The sequence below is a fragment of the Hevea brasiliensis genome, chromosome 13, assembly GCF_030052815.1.
Source record: "Hevea brasiliensis isolate MT/VB/25A 57/8 chromosome 13, ASM3005281v1, whole genome shotgun sequence".
In the NCBI taxonomy this organism is placed as follows: Eukaryota; Viridiplantae; Streptophyta; class Magnoliopsida; order Malpighiales; family Euphorbiaceae; genus Hevea; species Hevea brasiliensis.
Window position 1 is genome coordinate 25,451,615 of NC_079505.1, and position 22,641 is coordinate 25,474,255.

A 22,641-nucleotide genomic window follows, 5' to 3' on the forward strand; every position below is an offset into this window, starting at 1 on the left:
TAAGTACTTGAGAAGAACTAAGGATTTATTCTTGATTTATGGAGGTGGAGACTTGTAATTGGATGGTTATACTAATTTAGATTTCCAATCAGATATCGATGATAGAAAGTCTACCTTTGGATATGTGTTTATTTGTAATGGAGGTGCAGTCAGTTAGAAGAGTTCCAAACAGAGCACGCATCGCAGATTCCACTACGAGGTGAGTATATTCTCGCATCGGATCTCGCAAAGGAAGTCGCTTGGATAAAGAAGTTCGTGATAGAACTTACAGAGTTCCTTCCATTGAGTCGCCGGTTCCACTACATCGTGACAACAATGGAGCGATCATCTGAGCTAAGGAACTAAGGTCTCACCGTAAATCTAAACACATAAAAAGGCGCTACCACATTATCGAGAAATAGTTGGGCGGCGATGTAGCCATGCGAAAATAACATCGATTGAAAATCCAGCTGATCCATTCACTAAGCCTATGTCACAGACTCAGTTAGACCGACATCTTGAAAGATAGGTCTAAGATATTGTAATGAATGGCTCTAGTGCTAGTGGGAGATTGTTAGTAGTATGCCCTAGAGCATATCATTTAGTATGTATCTTGTACATAATTTTATTAATAAAAGGCATTTCCACTTTTCCATTTACATAATATATTTATGTGTAATAGAAAAGGTCCATTGATATTTTGTTAGAAATATTATTCTTAAGTTGTTAAGAATATGAGTGACAATATTTCTAGCACAGTATCATAAATAGGTTCACAATCGAGGATACTTCATAATAAGGACATGACTTATCGGAAAGATTGTATTCATGTTTGTTCCCAAGTTATTTATATGAGATATAAATAAGATGGAATGGTGAGTCTCATGCCATATAACAAACATGATAGGCACTTATAAATGATAAGTAGGTCGAACCGGTGACACTTATGACAAGCACATGGAGTTTAATCTTGTCAATGTTTTATCATAAATCATATCGGTGCATATAATCTTTAGACACGAGATAGCATAGTTATCTTGTATGTAGGTAGTTTGAGTTTGATCTGCTTTCATACTTGTACGTGTATGGGTATATGGGCATGTGTTGGCTCCTACTAGTTATATATGGAGGTAGGTGTTGATCAAGATGGAATCTGTTCCTCTAAGTAAATAGAGATAAAATCCTATGTTCATTTAATTGTTCTTGATGTTTCAAGTTCCTAGCCAGGACAGATAGATTTATTCAGAAAAGAGTTTCTGATGAGAAAATCTTTTTAATCAAGAACTGGAATTAAAAGAGAACATAATATTCATAGCAAATGGAGTTTGACATAAACCATGACTCCAGCTTGAGTTAGGATTTTGTAACAGAGAGATTCTAGTGCATGGTAACATATGATTATAGGTTCATTTAAGGTAAACCTTATTACTAATTGGGTGGCCATGGCATGCTATGCTAGGTGTTAACCATGGTCTATGAGGTTCATAAAATGATTTAGAGAAATCATTTATGGTGAGAAAAAGTTCAGATGATTTTAAGAGTTGATATCATGTCTCATTGCCAATTAGTGATGAGCCTAGTAAGTCACATACATACACAAGTTATCACCTAATTAAATATGATTTAATTAATTAATTAAAGAGTTTAATTGATTAATTAAATAGGTTTGGTTTGCAATTAGTTTGCAAAGTCCCTAGCATGACTTGAAACCAAATCTAGATTATTGGATGTATAATATAAGTTAAATTTATATTTAAAGTGTTTAAATATGAATTTAATTAATGAGAAATTAATTAATAGCTATTAATTAATTAATTTATATTTGATATAAATTAATTAGAAGAAGAAAAATAATTATTTTGGGTTGAGAACTCAAAATTAAGACACAGGGGCATTTTGGTCATTTTGCAGTGTGACACGTGGCACCATGATATGGTGACACATGGCATAACACATAAGCTTGAAAAATGTTTTTTAATCATGTAAGATGATTAAAATCAAGATTACATATAGGTTTGACACTTGGCACAATGTGATTGGGTCACTTAAACCTAGAGCTAATCAAAGGGTGACATGTGACAAGGGTTTAATGTGTTAACCTAGCTATTTAAGTGTTGTTATGAGAAAATAAAATACAACCAGCAGCCACACTCCTTGGTCACGCCATTTTGCAGCCCTCCCTCTATTCTTCTTCATCTCTCATCAATTCAAAGAGATTAGCCATCAATCTCTTGAATTAAGAACACTAGAAATTGTTTCTAGTGTCCTGTTTACATCTCTAATCTCTTAAAAGGCAGAACTTGAATTTCTAATTAATAGAAAAGGATTTAGAAGCTGTTCAAGGGCTGCCATAGGTGTTCTTGGTGTGGACAAGCTAGAGGGATAACATCTGGTGTCCTGAAGACGAATCTCAAAGGCGCAGACACGCTGCAGTGCATCAAGAGGTTAGTGTAATCGTTCTTGATTTAATCTAGGGTTCTAAAATTAATCTGATTAATTTTAAAATCTTAAATGGCAAATACAGATCCAAAAACATATTAAAAGAGTTTTAATATGTTATTTATCATTGAAATCAAATAGATAAAAATAAATCTTGCATGATGCATGTGACCCTAGGTGAAAATTTTGAATTCAATGGTATAAACTTGTGTTTTTCACGCTTCCGTTCCTTCACAAGTATCAACATAATGTCAGAATGGCTAAAAGCCATGAAATCACAGAATGGCTTAATGCCATGTGCAGTACTGCTAACTGAACCCTATTGGCTTGCCAACCTATCCAAACCAATCTTGCTAGGTGTACTAGGGCATGTTACACTTTTAAATTTTACAATTCTTGAAATTTAAGTTTAGGTGTTACTATTCATTTCATTAGTCAACTAAAATGTTGACTTTTACATTGACAATAGGTATATTGGTTTAAATATCATCAACATACCACATTTTGCATTTTAAATTTGTTGGTATTGGTTGCCAATACCAATTCTAAGCTAAAAGCTAATTGGACATAATTTTCAGTTTTCAAGCTTTGGGTTTACTGTTCCATTGGTCATTTTTGCAGTGGGAATTTCGCAAAATGATCAACGTGAAAGTTGTTCCTTATTTTTTCTAGTTGAATTTCCTTTTTGAATCACTCCATTTGGAGTTTTATAGCTCAAGTTATGGCCCAAAGACCACAACTGGCCGGATTGAAAGTTTGTCCAGAATTTCTGGACTGACCAAATCTACAGTGTTATGAATAGTGACTGTAACTCACTTTTTGATTATGTTCTGGTCATAATTTGGGTTAGATTCTTCATGAAAGTTGTTGGTCTATATCTCAGATTATTGTTGGTAAAATTTCAGGTCAATTGGACCTTTCTACACTGAGTTATGGCCAAATGACCAAACACTGTTCATTTGGTCATTTTGCCCAGGTAGACTGCAGGTCACCCAGATTAGGGCAAGCTTTTGGTCCACTTGGTTTTGTTTTATGGGCATGGTTTCTTCACCAAAGTTGTGCCATTATGTGTCTAGTTTCATGTTCAATTGGCCTTGCATCAATTGAACCTCTACAATTCAAGTTATTGCTGCCCAAACCTGCTGGACTCATGCCCAGCCCTGTAGGTCACCAAGGGTAGCCTAGCCAAACTCAAATCCCAAGCTACAACTCACTTCAATTCTTCATCATACACAGCCAAATGGTCACTAATTGATCATTTAAACTTTCATTCACTAACACATGAACAAGATCCAAGTTTTTGTGTCCAAACCCTAGCTCAAATTCAAGGTTCACACAACACATGTCAATTAGGCATACTAATCCATTTCAAATTTATGTCTACACATCAACACCATTTCTAAGCCATTTTAAATCCATCAAAACCATCAACATTATCCCTTCCTTAGGGCTGCCAAATTCCATGGTGTACATACACATAAGTTTTATTTCATTTGACTTACAATTTCATACTCATTTTAAGTCCCTAACATGGAATAAAGAGAGAAATATGCATAAATAAGCACTAACCTCTTGTGGCTCAAATCCAAGCCAACCAAGACTTTAATTTTTCTTTACTTTCTCACTCTTTCTTGGCTGCCAAAAACCTCTCCTTAGTGTGGATATAATTTTTAGTGAAGGGAGGATAAGGTTTTGAGGTGAATTGAAGTGGGAAATGAAGCTTAAGGGAGCTTTAATGGTGAAAAGGGTTTGAGAATGAGAAGGCTGCCGAAATTTTGAGGAAGAAGAGCAGAAAAGTTTTTCAATTTTTAACTCTTTTTTGTCCTTTTTAATTGATTTAAAGGTGCTTGTTAAAAGATGATTGGTGGAGCTCTTTTTAAAGACATCATATGATGTCATAATTAAGTATTTTCTTTCATTTTCTTTTCTTCTTTTCTCTACTCATTTTAAATTCAATTTTTAGCAATATTTATTCACATTTTATGCTATAATAATTATTTACTTAACTGGACAAGTAGGCAAAAAATCACCTCTGAAGGCAAAATGCCCTCTGTTTGGCTTAACAGACCAAAATTGTCTATACCGATTGAAAAATTTTCCTAAGTATTTTCTTGGCATTCTAATGCCATAGAAACCTCAATGAACCTTCTCTAGAGTCCCAAAAGTAATTTTATGAATTTTCTCCCGGGTCTAGGGCTCCTAGTTGCGAGAACCGCAATTTCCCACTAGGTTATCCGTCGCTAGGGCACCGGCTCATTTAACTTGATTGTATTTTATTTCTAAAATTTTTCCTAAATTTTTCTTATTAATATTTGAGTTAATTATGGTTCCTCACTTTAGTTTAAATATTTTTCCAGACGTTCTAGCTGTCCGGACCGACACCGGTCACCGGAACAGTAGAATGTACGGAATTGCTATAGGGAGGGTGTTACAAATATAGTTCTGATAGATGATGTAACACCCTCCCTGTAGCAACTCCGTACATTCTACTATTCTGTTGACCAGTGTCAGTCCGGACAGCTGAAACGTCTGGAAAAATATTTAAACCGAAGTGAGAAACCATAATTAATTCAAATATTAACAAGAAAAATTTAGGAAAAATTTTAGAAATAATATACAACCAAGTTAAATGAGCCGGTACCCAAGCAATGGGTAACCCAGTGAGAAGTGGTTCTCGCAACTAGGAGCCCTAGACTTGGGAGAAAATTCATAAAATAATTTTTGGGACTCCAGAGAAGGGTCATTGAGATTCCTATGGCATTAGAATGCCAAGAAAATATTTAGAAAAAATTTTCAATCAGTACAGACGATTTTGGCTCAATAAGCCAAACGGAGGGCATTTTGGTCATTTCGTCTTCAGAGATGATTTTTGGCCGACTTGTCCAGTTAAGTAAATAATTATTATGATATAAAATATGAATAAATATTGCTACAAATTAAATTGAAATTGAGTAGAAAAGAAAAAAAAAGAAAATGAATTAAATAAGAAATTATGACATCACATGATGTCATTAGTGTGCCTCCACCCAATCACATGGTGACACATGGCTATAACTCACTTAAAATGAGTTAAATGGGTAGAAATGAACGAAAAAAAAAATCAAATTTCATTTTCCTTTCCTCTTCCATTCGTAGCCCTCCATACCCATTCCACCATTAAAAGCTTACCAAAGCTTCATAACTCACCAAATCTCACCCCAAAACCCTAAACACCCTTCACAAAAATTAACCCCCACATCAAGAGCAAGGTTTTAATTATCATAAAGTGAAGAAATTCCAAGGTTTATACAAGCCAATAAAGAGACCAAAGAGGTTAGTGCATGTTAATTGCTTAATCTTGTTTATTTCTTAAAATTTAGTTTGAATATGAACAAATAATTAAGAAATTGAGATAACTCATGTGTGAAATTGAGAATGGAATTTTGACCAGCTTTATGGGAGTGGTAGTTGATGGTTTTGATGGATTTAAAATGGCTTAGAAATGGTGTTGATGTGTAGACATAAATTTGAAATGGATTAGTATGCCTAATTGACATGTGTTGAGTGAACCTTGAATTGGAGCTAGGGTTTGGACACAAAAACTTGGATCTTGTTCATGTGTTGGTGAATGAAGGTTTAAATGGTCAATTAGTGACCATTTGGCTGTGTATGATGAAGAATTGAAGTGAGTTGTAGCTTGGGATTTGAGTTTGGCTGAGCTGCCTTGTGTGACCTGTAGGTCTAGATGTGAGTCCAGCCTGTTTGGGCAGTTATAACTTGGGTTGTGTAGGTTAAATTGGTGCAAGGCCAATTGGACATGAAACTAGACACATAATGACACAACTTTGGTATAGAAACCTTGCCTAGAAAACCAAACTAAGTTGACCTAAAAATTGCCCTAATCCGGGTGACCTGCATTCTGCCTGGGCAGAATGACCAAATGAATAGTGTTTATTCATTTGGTCATAACTCAGTGTAGAAAGGTCCAATTGACCTGAAATTTTACAAGCAGAAATCTGAGACATAGACCTATAACTTTCATGAAGAACACAAATCCAAATTCTGACCATAACCTAGTCAAATTGCCAACCAAACTTAGGTTACTGAATCTGGCAGAACCAGTTTTGCCCAGAACTTTGGATTCTGTCCAATCCAGCCAGTTATAGTGCTTAGGCTATAACTTGAGCTACAAACTCCAAATGGAGTGATTCAAAAAAGAAAATGTCATTAGACAAAATAAGGAACAACTTTCTTGATGATAACTTTGCCAAATTCCTACTGTAAAAATGACCAATGGAACAATAAACACAAGGCTTGAAATCTGAAAATTTTGAACAACTAACATTAAGCTTAGAAATGGTATTGGAAACCAATACCAATAACTTTAGAATGCAAAATGTGGTATGTTGGGAGTATTAGAACCAATGTACCTATTGTCTATGCAAAAGTCAACATTTTAGTTGATTATTGAAATGAATAGTAATACCTAAACTTAAATTTCAAGAATTGTAAAGTTTAAAAGTGTAACATGCCCTAGTACACCTAGCAAGATTGGTTTGGATAGGTTGGCATGCCAATAGGGTTCAACTAGCAGTATTGCACATAGCATTATGCCATTCTGTGATTTCATGGCTTTTAGCCATTTCGACATTGTGTTGAGACTTAGCCTTGTGCCTAATGTTATTACAGCTTATTAGCTGTTCTGTTGCACACCGGGAGACACATATGTGACCAATGGTGTGACGGCTCGAGGTACTTGATACCCAGTGCCAGTTTACCCGTTTATCCAGTCTACTCATCTAGTATAGGTTACTTGGGCAACCAAAAATAAAAGTTGATAAATTTAATGAAATAATGAATATAACAAGTACCAAATAAATAAGACTACCAATAATTATCAAAAATTTATCTGCATGAGATATCAATACACTCACTGCATATTTATTTCCTTTTAGTTCTTTTTATTTTATTATTGGCACCACTAAGCATTATTGCTTAGCGCGTCACTTTTTGCCACGCGTAGGTTCTGGAGAGATAGACAGAGAGCCCAACAGACCACAAACTGGGTGAGGTCACAGATCAGCCTAAAGTCAGAGTCACCTCTCATCTACAGTGCATCAGTGGTAGGACCTTTAGGTCCCTTTTGAAATTATGTTTTTGCATTTTGTAATAGGTAGTAGTTTGTGATTTATAAATTATGAACTCATGTAAATGATAGATTTATGTAATCATATGTTGATGTACATATTTTGAAGAATTTTGTTAATTAATATAATTTGAGAATATCTTTATGAAATTTTAGTTGATTTTGAATTTGAATGAAATTGTGGATTAATGTTGAGAACTTGAAATGATTGCTAATGTTGAGACCATGTTGATGGTTATTGGAGTTTGAGAATGATTGGAAATGATTATTGGAAGTGTTTTTCACAGGTTCTGAAGAACTGTTTTCTCCATTTTTAGCCGGTACTCTACCGGATTTTCTATAAAATTTTCGGAACCTCAAATAAATTATAATTTCAATAAATGACTTAAATGAATTATATTTCATAAATTGTACTTCATAACTATGAAAAAAATAAATCAGGAAGAATAAAAAAATGATTGAATTAAAATAGGGTGTTCCGGTACACTGCGTGGCATATCTTGCTCGGCTACACTGTAGATGTAACACCCCTATTTGTATAGCCTGGTATATTTCACTGTTCCGGTGACCGGTATCGGTCCGAACAATTAAGGGGATTAGAACCATACTTAAGACAACTAGAGAAACCATAAATACAAAAAAATTAGTAATGTTCAATTAGTTAAGTATAAATAGGAAAAACAAAACATAAGAAGTTAAACGAGCCGAGAGTCACAGCGATGGGTGACCTCTTCGGGAACGACTGCGAAGTCATTTTAAACTCAAATTTCGAATAGTAAAATGTGACGCTGCGGTCCTTAGGACCCTTATGAACACAGTGGAAAAGAGAAAATCACGAAAAAGATCTGTTAAGCCAGTCAAATAATTAGGTCAGGGAGCCGGAAGAAATATGGAATTAATTACAAACCGGGATGAACCGACGAGGGGCAATTTGGTCAATTGACCCGAGAGCTGACTCCTGACCTAACTGTCAAATAAAAACGGAGAAAAGAAAATTTCGGAATCGAGAATTAAATTAAAGCACTGATAGAAAAATAGAAAAAAAAAAGAGAAAAATGAAAAAGTAAAAAGGGTGATGACATCATGCATGACATCATGCATGATGCCATAAAAGGTATAATTAATAAATTAATTAATTAGGTTTTTGTGGTCTTCCATAAGCCAAAATGCATAAAGAAAAGAAAAGAAAAAAAAATTTAACTAGTTATCTTCTTCTTCTCCCAATTGTCGCCCCATCTTCCTCCATAAACTCCCATGAAAATCTTTCATCTAAGCTTACATATAAGCTTAAATTCCTTCACCCAATTTACATAACTCCCCTAAAAAACTCACTAGACCTTGCAATCTCAACTTAAGAACAAGAAAGAAAGAAGGAAGAAAGAGAACAATTGAAGATTTGATGTTTAAGTTGAGGTTAGTTTGTTAACTCGTCATTTTTTTCATTTTAAATGCATATGTGATGGTTGAAATGAGCTTAGAATTAATGAAATGAAATGAAAATATGGGGGAAGGGCCATTATTGAATTTCGGCCAGCTTGAAGAAGGAATATAAATTGTATGGTTTGATGCATTAGAATGAGTTTAAAAGTCTTAATTAGTTGAATGATTATAGTTTGGAACTTTGAAATTGTTAATGGTAATTAAGTAGTGAGATTAGGGTTTGGAGGCCTAGGGTTTTGAGGCAAATTTTGGAGAAATGCATAAATGATGACTTTGACCTATTGTGAAGTGAAAAATGGTCAATAATGACCAAAGGAGATGTGTGGAAATTGTTAGAATGGAAGTCAAATTCGTAGGGTAAATGGTCATGCTGCTGGCAGCATGACCAAGTCAACTTTGAAGGACCAAAACGGAAATTTTACAAGTCCAATTGATATGCCACCAATTGGGGATGAAAATAGACATAAAATGACATAATTTTCATTAAGGAACCATGCCCAAAAACTGACCAAAACCTAGTGAACCAATTGACCAAAGTTGGTTAAGTGCAGGCTGCCACTGCACAAACTGACCAAATGAACAGTAATTGTTCATTTGGTCATAACTCGAGCTAGGAAGGTCAAAATGACCTGAAATTTTACCAGTAATTAGATAAGATATAGATATAAAACTTTCATGAAGAACACAAACCCAAATTATGCCATTAACCTAATCAAATGATTGAGCAAAGTTGAGTTACTGAACCTGCAAAACTGTAGATTCCCATTTGAACAGTAAAGTTCCAATGGCTATAACTCTCTCTAGAAAACTCCAATTTAGGCGATTCTTGAACCGATGGAAACCTAAGACGTAGTAGAACATTTCGTATGAAGGAAATTAGACCAAATTATGGACTTAACTTGATCAAATTATTGAATGAAGTTGGATAAAAAATCTGCCAGAACCTAAATTGCGGCATGAGCGATTGCGTGAACAAGAATTGTATTTTGGCTATAACTTGAGTTACAAAACTCCAATTGGGGTGATCCAAAAATGAGAATATACTTAAGACAATAAGGAATATTTTCTAGGAAGGAAGTTTTGCCAAATTCCAACAGTAAAAGGGCCAATGAAACAGTGCAACTTGGAGTACCAAAACTGAAAATTTGACAATTTGGCCAAAAGGATTTAAGCTTTGAGAAAATGACCAAAATCAGCAAATTTAATGACCAAAATGTGGTATGTGGGTGAAGTTGGAGTTCCCATACCTATTAAGCCTTAGAAAGTCAACTATTTGACTAGAATAGTATAGTGAATAGTAACCCGAAACACAAAAATTTCGAGAACGTCGAATTTAACATGTTAGAACTAGGTAAATGTGAAGCTAAATTTATTTTGGATTTGTGTTAAGTTCTAGTACTGAAACATTATAAAATTTTGTGTTTCAGTTGAAAAGAATATCGGGAAGGAACCCGAGGAACCGAGTCGAGGCTAAGGGACGACTCGCTTGAGGTTTGTGCACAACATCTCCATGCTTTAAAATTCATTGATAAAGTGAACGAAATATGTATTTTACTTGTGCTTTGGAATTGTTGAAAGTTTATTTGTGACATTATTTATGATGTTTTGATTTAAACTGTGAAAGTTATTGTGTATATTTGAAATAGCAATGTTTAGCAAATTATTAAGATAAGTTTTGAAACCACAGTGTCATGACCATATATTTGAACACCTCACTAGCACGACTAGTGGGGGTAATTAGTTTCGAATTTTGATTCCTTCTCTGGAGAAGTGTTGAGGTGTGCCAGTAGAAGAGGATGTGAATGGATATCCATATATTTGAGCTAGCTAGCCTTATGATGTGATTTCTCTTTAGCCTCTGGCTATTGAGATTCTATTTGTTTCGAATGGCATAATCTAACTGTGGGTTTTATGAAATATGTTTTGATACTTTGAAATGAATGTGGTTTGCATTAAAATCTCATAATTCTTGTTTTGTGTTTAATGCTTATGTTTAGTCAAATTTTTGAATAAATGTGATTTTATTTTTGCATAAAGATTATTTTAGTATGTTGTGCACCACTGAGTCCTAGTACTCAGCGATAGCTTTTATTGCTGTCGCAGATACAGAGACTAGAGGAGCAGCAGACTGAGCTGCTAAAGATTGAGGATCATTCAGCCTAAAGTCTTTGGGTATAATTTATACCCTAATTGTAAATATTTTTTTTGATGTATATATTGCACATAAATGTATAGACATGTAAAAATGGGTCTTGAGCAGTTGTATAAAATTTGTATAAAGTTGTAATATATATTGTAGTTTGAAATTCTCTTAATGTAAATTTTGTAATGATCTATTTAAATTGTTTTGTTTCTAACGAAATATGAATGGAACTATTTTATTTAATTTGAATGAAATTGATTGTTAGTATTTTGATGATCATTGGATAGTGGATTTGAAATTGAAAGTTGATAAATGTGTTGAGAACTTGATTGAGATTGCATATGAAATTGAAGCAGTTGTTGAGAAAATTTTTAGAAGTGCTTTTTACAGGTATTCGAAGAACTGTTTTCTTAAAATATAGAGGGAACTTTGTCAAAATTTTTATAAAATTTGCGAAAAAATAAAATGGACTAAAATTTCCAACTAGCTTTCAACTTAATTACATGTTTAAAATACTTATTAGAAATGCTAACCACTTATCAAAAATAAGAAAATTGTTTTAAACTCCCTTGTAGGGTACTTAATGAGTTATCGGTTGGTGAAGTTCGGTAGTTCATTAGGTATTCTATGGGATCATGTTATGCCTTACAGAGGGGTAAGGTGTGACAGTAGATGGGTAAGGGGTGTCACATTTAGTGGTATCAGAGCACGGTTTAGGCATTTTTAGGCCTAGATTGAGTCTATACCATGCATTGCATTTGTAAGAGTTAAGGTGACACTAATGCAGATCTGTTTGTCTTTGTTAAATAGGATATGGACCCTACATCTCAGAGGGCAGTTGAGGAGGAAGTGGAGAATCATGCTCCAGCTACAGCAGCTGAGACTGGGGGTAGGGGAGAAACTGCTCCACCAGCTCCAGCAGAGCCTTCTCAGCCTCCATAGGCCATGTTCTAGCGAATGACCAAATTCTTCAGAAAAATGGCTGGGATAATGTCGCCACCACCACCACCACCTCCATAACAGAAATCACACCTGAAAAGACTGAAAAAATTTGGAGCAGTGGATTTCTTTGGCAAGAGAGAAGATGATTCTATTGCAGCCGAAAATTGGTTGAATAGAATCGGTAGAGTTTTAAAACAACTGCACTGCACTCCTAAACAAAATCTAGAAGCTACTGTATCTCTGTTGCAAGATGATGCCTACCAATGGTGAGATACAGTGTCTAGTGAAGTGCAGCCAAAAGTAATAATTTGGGACTTCTTCCTCTCAAAATTCAAGAAGAAATATGTGGGTAGTGTATACCTAGAAGAGAGAAGAAGAGAGTTCATTAACCAAAGGCAGAGACAGCTGATAGTGGCCGAGTATGAAAAGAAATTTATCAGATTGAGCCGTTACGGAAGGGAGATAGTCCCTAATGAAGCCGAAAGGTGTAAGAGATTTGAAGAGGGATTAAATGACAACATAAAGATCATGATCACTGCCTTGGGAATCACAGACTTCACCAAGTTAGTGGAAGTTGCAATAAAAGTTGAAAAGGTTAGAATAAGTGAGCAGACTAAAAGGGAGAGACAGCAGAAGAGGGGCCCGGGTCAGTCTAGCTCATCTCCTGCACCAGGAAAGAAATTCAAAGGTCCACCTGCACAGAGTTCAGGTCAACCTCAAGGTCAGGGTCAGTCTCAGGGGCCCAAGCCACAGTTCACCCCTAAGAGAGGTCAGTCCACACCATCAGTGGGCATCTCTCTAGGGACAGGGTTCAGGGGACCAGCCCCAGCTTCTTCTGCATGTTCACATTGCCTGAAGTGGCATAAGGGGGAGTGTTGGAGAGTGACTGGTGCCTGCTTAAGGTGTGGGTCAACAGAGTATCAGTTGAGGAATTGTCTACGTAGAACTGCTATAGCTGCTCCAACACAAGCAGATAGACCTGCTCCTGCACCACAAAGGGGTAGAAAATCTGGAAAATCTGAGGCAGTGGGACCATCACAGAGGCCTGCATCTGAGCCAGCAGAGAGGCCTGAGGGCAGACCACCTGCCAGAGCCTATTCCATGAGAGCTCAGGAGGAGCAAGATGCCCCGGACGTCATCAGGGGTACGTTCTCCCTCTACAATACATCTGTGCATGCATTGGTGGATCCAGGATTTACTCATTCATACATCTGCATTAACCTACCCGTAGAAAGGGGGATATTAGTAGGGGAGAGTGACCAAGACATTCTGGTCACTAATCCATTGGGTCACAGTGTAATGGTGAACAAAGTGTACAAAGGTTGCCCGTTAAGAATTCAGGGGTATGAATTCTTAGCAGACCTGATTGAGTTGCCTTTCCATGAGTTTGACGTGATTTTGGGAATGGACTGGTTGTCACGTCATTAGGCAATGGTTGATTATAAATTGAAGAGAATTTCTTTGAAAACTCTTGAGGATAATGAGATCACAGTTGTGGGGGAAAGGACAGATTTCTTGTCTAATGTCATCTCAGCTACAGTTGCAAGAAAACTGATGAGAAAAGGCTGTGAAGCCTACCTAGCACATGTGGTGGATACTAGGTAGGCTAAGCCAGATCTGTATGACATACCCACAGTAAGAGACTTCTCAGATGTGTTCCCTAAAGAATTGCCTGGTTTGCCACCAAAAAGGAAAGTTGAATTTGCTATTGAGATACTTCCGGGTACAGCACCAATATCTATTGCTCCTTATAGGATTGCACCTACAGAATTGAAGGAACTAAAAATTCAGTTACAGGAGTTGCTGGATAAGGGGTTCATATGCCCCAATGTGTCACCATGGAGAGCTCCAGTGCTGTTTGTGAAAAAGAAGGATGGGACTTTGAGGTTGTGCATCGATTACCGACAATTGAATAAAGTGACAGTGAAGAACAAATATCCGTTGCCTAGAATTGATGATCTGTTTGATCAGTTGAAGGGAGCAGAAGTATTTTCAAAAATTGATCTCAGATCAGGGTATTATCAGTTGAGGGTGAAGGATGCAGATGTGCTAAAGACTGCATTTAGGACTCGGTATGGGCATTATGAGTTCCTGGTAATGCCCTTTGGCCTAACAAATGCACCAGCAGCATTCATGGACCTTATGAACCGTATCTTCCATCCATACTTAGATCGGTTCGTAGTGGTCTTTATTGATGATATTTTGGTGCATTCCAAGACCAGGGAAGAACATGATGAGCAATTGAGGATTGTTTTGCAAACCCTGAGAGAAAAGAAGCTGTATGATAAGTTGTCCAAGTGAAACTTCTGGTTGAATGAGATTGCATTCCTTGGACACATAGTGTCAGCTGATGGGATTAGAGTGGATCCCAAGAAAATAGAAATAGTGATGGAATGGAAGCCTCCTAGGAATACAACTGAGGTCAGAAGTTTCTTGGGGCTAGCTGGGTATTATAGAAGATTGGTGAAGGGATTTTCCTTAATAGCTGCTCCAATGACCAAGTTGTTACATAAGAATGTTAGATTTAACTGGAATGACAAGTGTCAGACCAGTTTTGAGAAGTTGAGGGCTATGTTGATAGAGGCACCATTGTTAACACAGCCAGTGTTGGGAAAGGACTTTGTGGTCTACAGTGATGCCTTTCATAATGGGTTAGGGTGTGTATTGATGCAAGAGGGGAAGGTGGTCGCTTATGCTTCTAGGTAGCTAAGGCCACATGAACAGAATTACCCTACCCATGATCTAAAACTGGCAGCAATTATCTTTGGACTGAAGATATGGAGGCATTACTTGTATGGTGAAAAGTGCTACATTTACACAGACCACAAAAGTCTGAAATATTTGCCAACCCAGAAGGAACTCAACCTTAGACAGAGGCGATGGATTGAGTTCCTGAAGGACTATGATTGTGTGATTGATTACCATCCTGAGAAGGCAAATGTAGTTGCTGATGCTTTGAGCAGAAAATCTATCACAGATTTGAGATCATTGAATGCTCGTCTATCCTTGGCTCGAGATGGAGCTATTTTGGCTGAGTTGCAAGTGAGGCCAAACCTGCTACAGTAGATTTTAGATGGGCAGAAGGTAGATGAGAAATTAATGACTACTGTGAGTAAAGTCTCAAAAGAGAAAGCAACTGACTATGAGGTGAAAGCAGATGGGTGCCTATACTACAAAGGAAGATTGTGTGTACCAGATGATGAGGAATTGAAAGCCAATATCCTGAAAGAGGCACATACCAGTGTTTATGCTATGCACCCAGGAAGTACAAAAATGTATCATAATCTGAAGCTTCAGTATTGGTGGCCTGGTATGAAGAAGGACATAGCTGACTATGTGACTAAATGCTTGACATGTTAGCAAGTCAAGGTAGAACATCAAGTTCCATCGCGTTTGCTACAGCCTATACGCATACCTGAATGGAAATGGAATCGGGTCACCATGGATTTTGTAAGTGGTCTACCTCTCACCCAGAAGAAGCATGATGCAGTATGGGTGATAGTAGATAGATTGACGAAGTCAGCTGTAACACCCCTCACCCGACTACAGTGTAGCCGAGCAAGGTGTGCTACAATCGGTGCCGGAGCACCCTAACTTATCTTAATTTATTTTTTTTTAATAATTTTGAATTCGTTTAATTTAAGATCAATTATTTTTCGACAAAGAAACCAGCGGAGTTTCTCCTATTTTATTATCGTTTGGCATATTTCAATATTCACCTGTTTGAAATTCAATAATATTTTCAAAATAAAATCTTATCCATGCTAATCATAATTATCTCATATTTCAAATCTCATCCATGCATTTCCATTCATACTCAATTCATATGTAAACATTCTCAAATTTCATAAGTAAAATTTTCAAATTTCCTTAATTTACATAATTTACAAAATAATTACAAAATTTCATAATTTACGTGATATATAAATTAATTACATATGAAAAAGCTAATTAATTAATTTACATCGTATTCCTATTAATTACCTGTTCATAATATACATTACAACACAATATCTAAGCATTTTATACAAAATATAAAATATAATCTATATGGGCCCTATCTACATGCATTGCTGAGGAGGTGACAACCTTGAATACTTCAGACACTTCTGTAGATCAGAACTCCTAAAATTTTCAGTCAAACGTCCATTGGGTTCTAGCTTCAGTACCTGCGCGAAGGAAACAATTCCATCGCGCTAAGCATTGCTGCTTAGTGGTGCAATAATATAACAAGAAAATAATATACAAATAAAGATAGAAACAAAATTCGGATAATTAAGATTTATTTATACTTCACATGCGGTTTCTAAAATTTAATATGTTTTATCCTAATTTAGTCTTCTTTGGAAGTATTTATTTCGCCAATGTACAGTAATAATGTACAAAGAAAAATGATCTAAAAATAATAAATTTATGCTTATATTATTATGTAAGTCACATTTGCAATATTTATGTATGTTATAATTTTCTTTGCTAATCTTTTAGCATTTTCTCAATACTTTCTAGGTTGTCTCAGATTATTTCATAATAAGTAAATTTTGATATCGGTCCAGTTCATTTCGATTCTTTCTAATAAATAACTATTCTAATTTATTTTAGGTCATCTTACTCATTTATTTAATTTCTAATATTTTTTATTACTAATATTCTTAACTTATTTCAATAAATTTCACTGCCCAAGTAACCTATGACAGGCTGACTAAACTGGATAACGGGTTGTTGGCACTGGACACCGCGATGCCTCGGGCCGTCATACCATTGGACACAGAACGTCAACCACGTATGCAGTCAGTATGGCTAAAAAGCCATGATATCACATAATCGGGCATAAAAGCCATGAATGTTGGCATAAAGCCATGAATGCGGGCATAAAGCCTTTCGCGATCGCTAAAACAATACCCTATTGGCATGCCAAACTATCCAATCTGACACACATGTCTAGGCAATACAAGGGCACATAATATCATTAAATATTAATATATTGTGTTTTATGACTTTATTATTTCATGATAAATTTCATAATTTATACATTCATCATAATATTCATACATTCCTTACATCATTCATATTGATCACAATTCACAACAATGATATTCATATACCATTGTACTCAAAACATTTTTCCTTTCTCTTATAAAGAAAACTAATGTTCCATTCATATTTTCATGTGATTCATTTATTCATTATAATATTTATATGAATTCATAACTCATACAAGGTGTTATTATCTTATTTGTAATGGAAACATAAATCCTAATTTAAACCTCATCCCATTTATACTCAACAATCCATCTAGGTTAATGTAATTTCATATTCAAATGATATTACTTATGTTTTATTAGACCTACTAGTAATGGACATAAATCTTAACTATATACCCACATAACTTAAATGTTCATTAAGCCATTTAGGTGAATTACTATTTCTATTCCAAGTAATCCATGAATGTTTCATGGATTCCAAATTTCATACCTTAATTTCCTCTACCAATTTAGTTATTATACTTTATGTCTTTGTATTACTATTCACATTACTATTCACTCAAATTGTTGACTTTTTAATGCATAATAAATTTATTGAACCTAAGTTCTCCAAGATACCACATTTTGCATTCAAAATTTATTGGTATTGGTTGCCAATACCATTTCCAAGCGTAATGTTAATTGGGCAGAATTTTCAGTTTTTATGCTTTGTATTTACTGTTCCATTGGTTATTTTTGCAGTGGGAATTTAGCAAAATGATCAACATGAAAGTTGTTCCTTATTTTGTCTAGTTGAATTTCTTTTTTTGAATCACTCCATTTGGAGTTTTGTAGCTCAAGTTATGGTCATTTTACCATTACTGGCTGGAGTGACCTGTACCCAGATTTTCTGGACAATTTGGTTCTGCCAGATTTGGTGACCTAAGTTTGGTTGGCAATTTGACTAGGTTATGATCAGAATTTAGATTTATGTTCTTCATGAAAGTTGTTGGTCTATATCTCAGCTTGCTGCTAGTAAAATTTCAGGTCAATTACACTGAGTTATGGCCAAATGACCAAATACTATTCATTTGGTCATTTTGCCCAGGCAGACTGCAGGTCACCTGGATTAGGGCAAACTTTTGATCAACTTGGTTTGGTTTTCTGGGCATGGTTTCTTCACCAAAGTTGTGCCATTATGTGTCTAGTTTCATGTCCAATTGGCCTTGCACCAATTGAACCTCTACAATTCAAGTTATGGCTGTCCAAACCTGCTGGACTCATGCCCAGTCCTGCAGGTCACCAAGGGCAGCATACATAACCTCAATTCTCTTGGCACCATTCACTCAATTTCCTACTAAAAAATGACGACATGGTCACTAACTGACCATTACAACCTCTTTTCACCAATACTTAAACAAAATCCAAATTTTGGTGCCCAAACCCTAACTCCAACAATTTCAATTCTCTATATACATACAATCCATGAATTAAAACACCAAAATCATGTTTAATGGCAGCCATACATAACTATTATGCAATTAAATTGTTGAAACCCTAGGTACCCTAAGGCTGCCAAAATTTCATGGGGCAAGTTCATGCATCTTTAATTCATTTTTCATCAAATTTTCAACTTAACTCAACTTAAATTCATGCTTAAAAAAGAATGGAAGCAAGAAAATTAGCACTAACCTCTTGGATGAATTTTCACCCTTCACTTTCCTTCACTTTCTTCTCTTCTAATGGCTGCCCAAGTTTAGCTCTAGTGGTAAGGGAAATTTTTTGTGAAGAGAGGGTGAGGTTTTATGGTGCAGTTGGCTAGGGAATCAAGCTCATTTGGAGCTTTAATGGTGGTCTTCCTCTCTTTTTTCTCTTTGGTGCGGGAATAAGAAGAAGGGGCTGCTGAAATTTTTTCATTTTTATCTCATTTTTATGTCATTTTAATCCCTTTTAATTTGCTTGTCAAACAGTGATTGGGTGGAGAGTGTTTGATGACATCATATGATGTCATAATTCCTAATTTCTTTCATTTTCTTTTCTTCTTTTCTCTACTCATTTTCAATTCAATTTTTAGCAATATTTATTCATATTTTAGATCATAATAATTATTTACTTAACTGGACAAGTCAGTCAAAAATCATCTCTGAAGACGAAATGACCAAAATGCCCTCTGTTTGGCTTAACAGACTAAAATTATCTGTACCGATTGAAAAATTTTTCTAAACCTTTTCTTGGCATTCTAATGCTATAGAAACCTCAATGACTCTTCTCTGGAGTCTCAAAAATTATTTTATGAATTTTCTCCCGGGTCTAGGGCTCCTAGTTGCGAGAACTGTAACTTCCCACTGGGTTACCCATCGCTAGGGCACCGACTCATTTAACTTGGTTGTATTTTATTTCTAAAATTTTTCCTAAATTTTTCTTACTAATATTTGAATTATTTATGACTCCTCACTCTAGTCTAATTATTTTTCCAGACGTTCTAGCTGTCCGGACCGACACCGGTCACCGGAACAGTAGAATGTACGTAATTGCTACAGTGAGGGTGTTACATCAGCACACTTTCTGCCAGTAAGGACTGACTATTCATTGGAGAAGTTAGCAGAATTGTATATCAGTGAGATAGTTAGACTGCATGGAATTCCACTTTCCATCATATCTGATCGAGACCCAAGGTTTACATTGAGATTTTAGAAGAAGTTGCATGAATCCTTGGGTACACAACTCCACTTCAGCACAGCTTTCCATCCTCAGACGGATGGGCAATCAGAAAGAGTAATCCAGGTAAACAATTAAAACCAATTGAACTAATACAAATATTGAACTGAAATTATAATAATAACATGAAATATATGTCAGGTCCTTGAGGATATGCTGAGGAGTTGTGTCATTGAGTTTGAGGAAAGTTGGGATAGATACCTCCCACTGGCAGAATTTGCATACAACAATAGCTACCAAGCTAGCATCCAAATGGCCCCGTATGAAGCACTGTATGGGAGGAAATGTAGAACTCCAGTGTGCTGGACTGAATTGGGTGAAGATAAACTGGTAGGGCCAGACCTGGTGAAAGAGACTGAGGAGAAAGTAAAACTAATCAAAGCCAATCTGAAGGTTGCCTCAGATAGACAGAAATCTTATGCCGACCTGAAGAGGAAAGAAATAGAATATGCGGTTGGTGACAAAGTGTTCCTCAAGGTGTCACCGTGGAAGAAGGTACTGAGGTTTGAAAGAAAAGGTAAGTTAAGCCCTAGGTTCATTGGCCCATATGAAGTCATTGAACGTGTGGGACCAGTAGCCTACAAGCTAGCTTTACCACCAGAGCTGGACAAGATCCACAATGTGTTCCACATATCTATGCTAAGAAGATACCGCTCAGATCCTTCACATGTCATCTCCATGGAAGAAATTGATGTACAACCAAATTTGACATATGAAGAAGAACCCATACGGATCCTGGCTTGGGAAGTGAAAGAGTTGAGGAATAAGCAGATTCCACTGGTGAAAGTGCTTTGGAGGCACCACAACACCGAGTAGGCAACTTGGGAAAGTGAAGAGATGATGAGGCAACAGTTCCCTCAACTGTTTGCATCAGGTAAATTTCGAGGACGAAATTTAAATTAGAGGGGAAGAGTTGTAACACCCTCCCTGTAGCAACTCCGTACATTCTACTGTTTCGGTGACCAGTGTCGGTCCGGACAGCTAGAATATCCGAAAAAATATTTAAACTGAAGTGAGGAACCATAATTAACTCAAAAATTAACAAGAAAAATTTATAAAAAATTTTAGAAATAATATACAACTAAGTTAAATGAGCCAGTGCCCTAGCAATGGGTAACCCAGTGGGAAGTTGCGGTTCTCGCAACTAGGAGCCCTAGACTCGGGGGAAAATTCATAAAATACAAAGAAGGGTCATTGAGGTTCCTATGGCATTAGAATGCCAAGAAAATACTTAGAAAATTTTTTCAATCAGTACAGACGATTTTGGCTCAATAAGCCAAATGGAGGGCATTTTGGTCATTTCGTCTTCAGAGATGATTTTTGGCCGACTTGTCCAGTTAAGTAAATAATTATTATGACATAAAATATGAATAAATATTGCTACAAATTAAATTGAAATTAAGTAGAAAAGAAAAAAAAAGAAAATGAATTAAATAAGAAATTATGACATCACATGATGTCATTAGTGTGCCTCCACCCAATCACATGGTGATACATGGATATAACTCACTTAAAATGAGTTAAATGGGTAGAAATGAAAGAAAAAAAATCAGATTTCATTTTCCTTTCTTCTTCCATCCGTAGCCCTCCATACCCATTCCACCATTGAAAGCTTACCAAAGCTTCATAACTCACCAAATCTCACCCTAAAACCCTAAATACCCTTCACAAAAATTAACCCCCACATCCAGAGCAAGGTTTTAATTATCATAAAGTGAAGAAATTCCAAGGTTTATACAAGCCAATAAAGAGACCAAAGAGGTTAGTGCATGTTAATTACTTAATCTTGTTTATTTCTTAAAATTTAGTTTGAATATGAACAAATAATTAAGAAATTGAGATAACTCATGTGTGAAATTGAGAATGGAATTTTGACCAGCTTTATGGGAGTGGTAGTTGATGGTTTTGATGGATTTAAAATGGCTTAGAAATGGTGTTGATGTGTAGACATAAATTTGAAATGGATTAGTATGCCTAATTGACATGTGTTGTGTGAACCTTGAATTGGAGCTAGGGTTTGGACACAAAAACTTGGATCTTGTTCATGTGTTAGTGAATGAAAGTTTAAATGGTCAATTAGTGACCATTTGGCTGTGCATGATGAAGAATTGAAGTGAGTTGTAGCTTGGGATTTGAGTTTGGCTGAGCTGCCTTGTGTGACCTGCAGGTCTGGATGTGAGTCCAGCCTGTTTGGGTAGCTATAACTTGGGTTGTGTAGGTTCAATTGGTACAAGGCCAATTGGATATGAAAATAGACACATAATGGCACAACTTTGGTATAGAAACCTTTCCCAGAAAACCAAACTAAGTTGACCTAAAAATTTCCTTAATCTAGGTGACCTACATTCTGCCTGGGCAAAATGACCAAATGAATAGTATTTATTCATTTGGTCATAACTTAGTGTAGAAAGGTCCAATTGACCTAAAATTTTACCAGCAGAAATCTAAGACATAGACCTACAACTTTCATAAAGAACACAAATGCAAATTCTGACCATAACCTAGTCAAATTGCCAACCAAACTTAGGTTACCAAATCTGGCAGAACCAGTTTTGCCCAGAATTTTGGATTCTGTCCAATTCGGCCAGTTATGGTGTTTAGGCCATAACTTGAGCTACAAAACTCCAAATGGAGTGATTCAAAAAAGTAAATATCACTAGACAAAATAAGGAACAACTTTCATGAAGACAACTTTGCCAAATTCCTACTGTAAAAATGACCAATGGAATAGTAAACACAAGGCTTGAAATCTGAAAATTTTGAACAACTAATATTAAGCTTAGACATGGTATTGGCAACCAATACTAACAACTTTAGAATGCAAAATGTGGTATGTTGAGAGTATTAGAACCAATGTACCTATTATCTATGCAAAAGTCAACATTTTAGTTGAC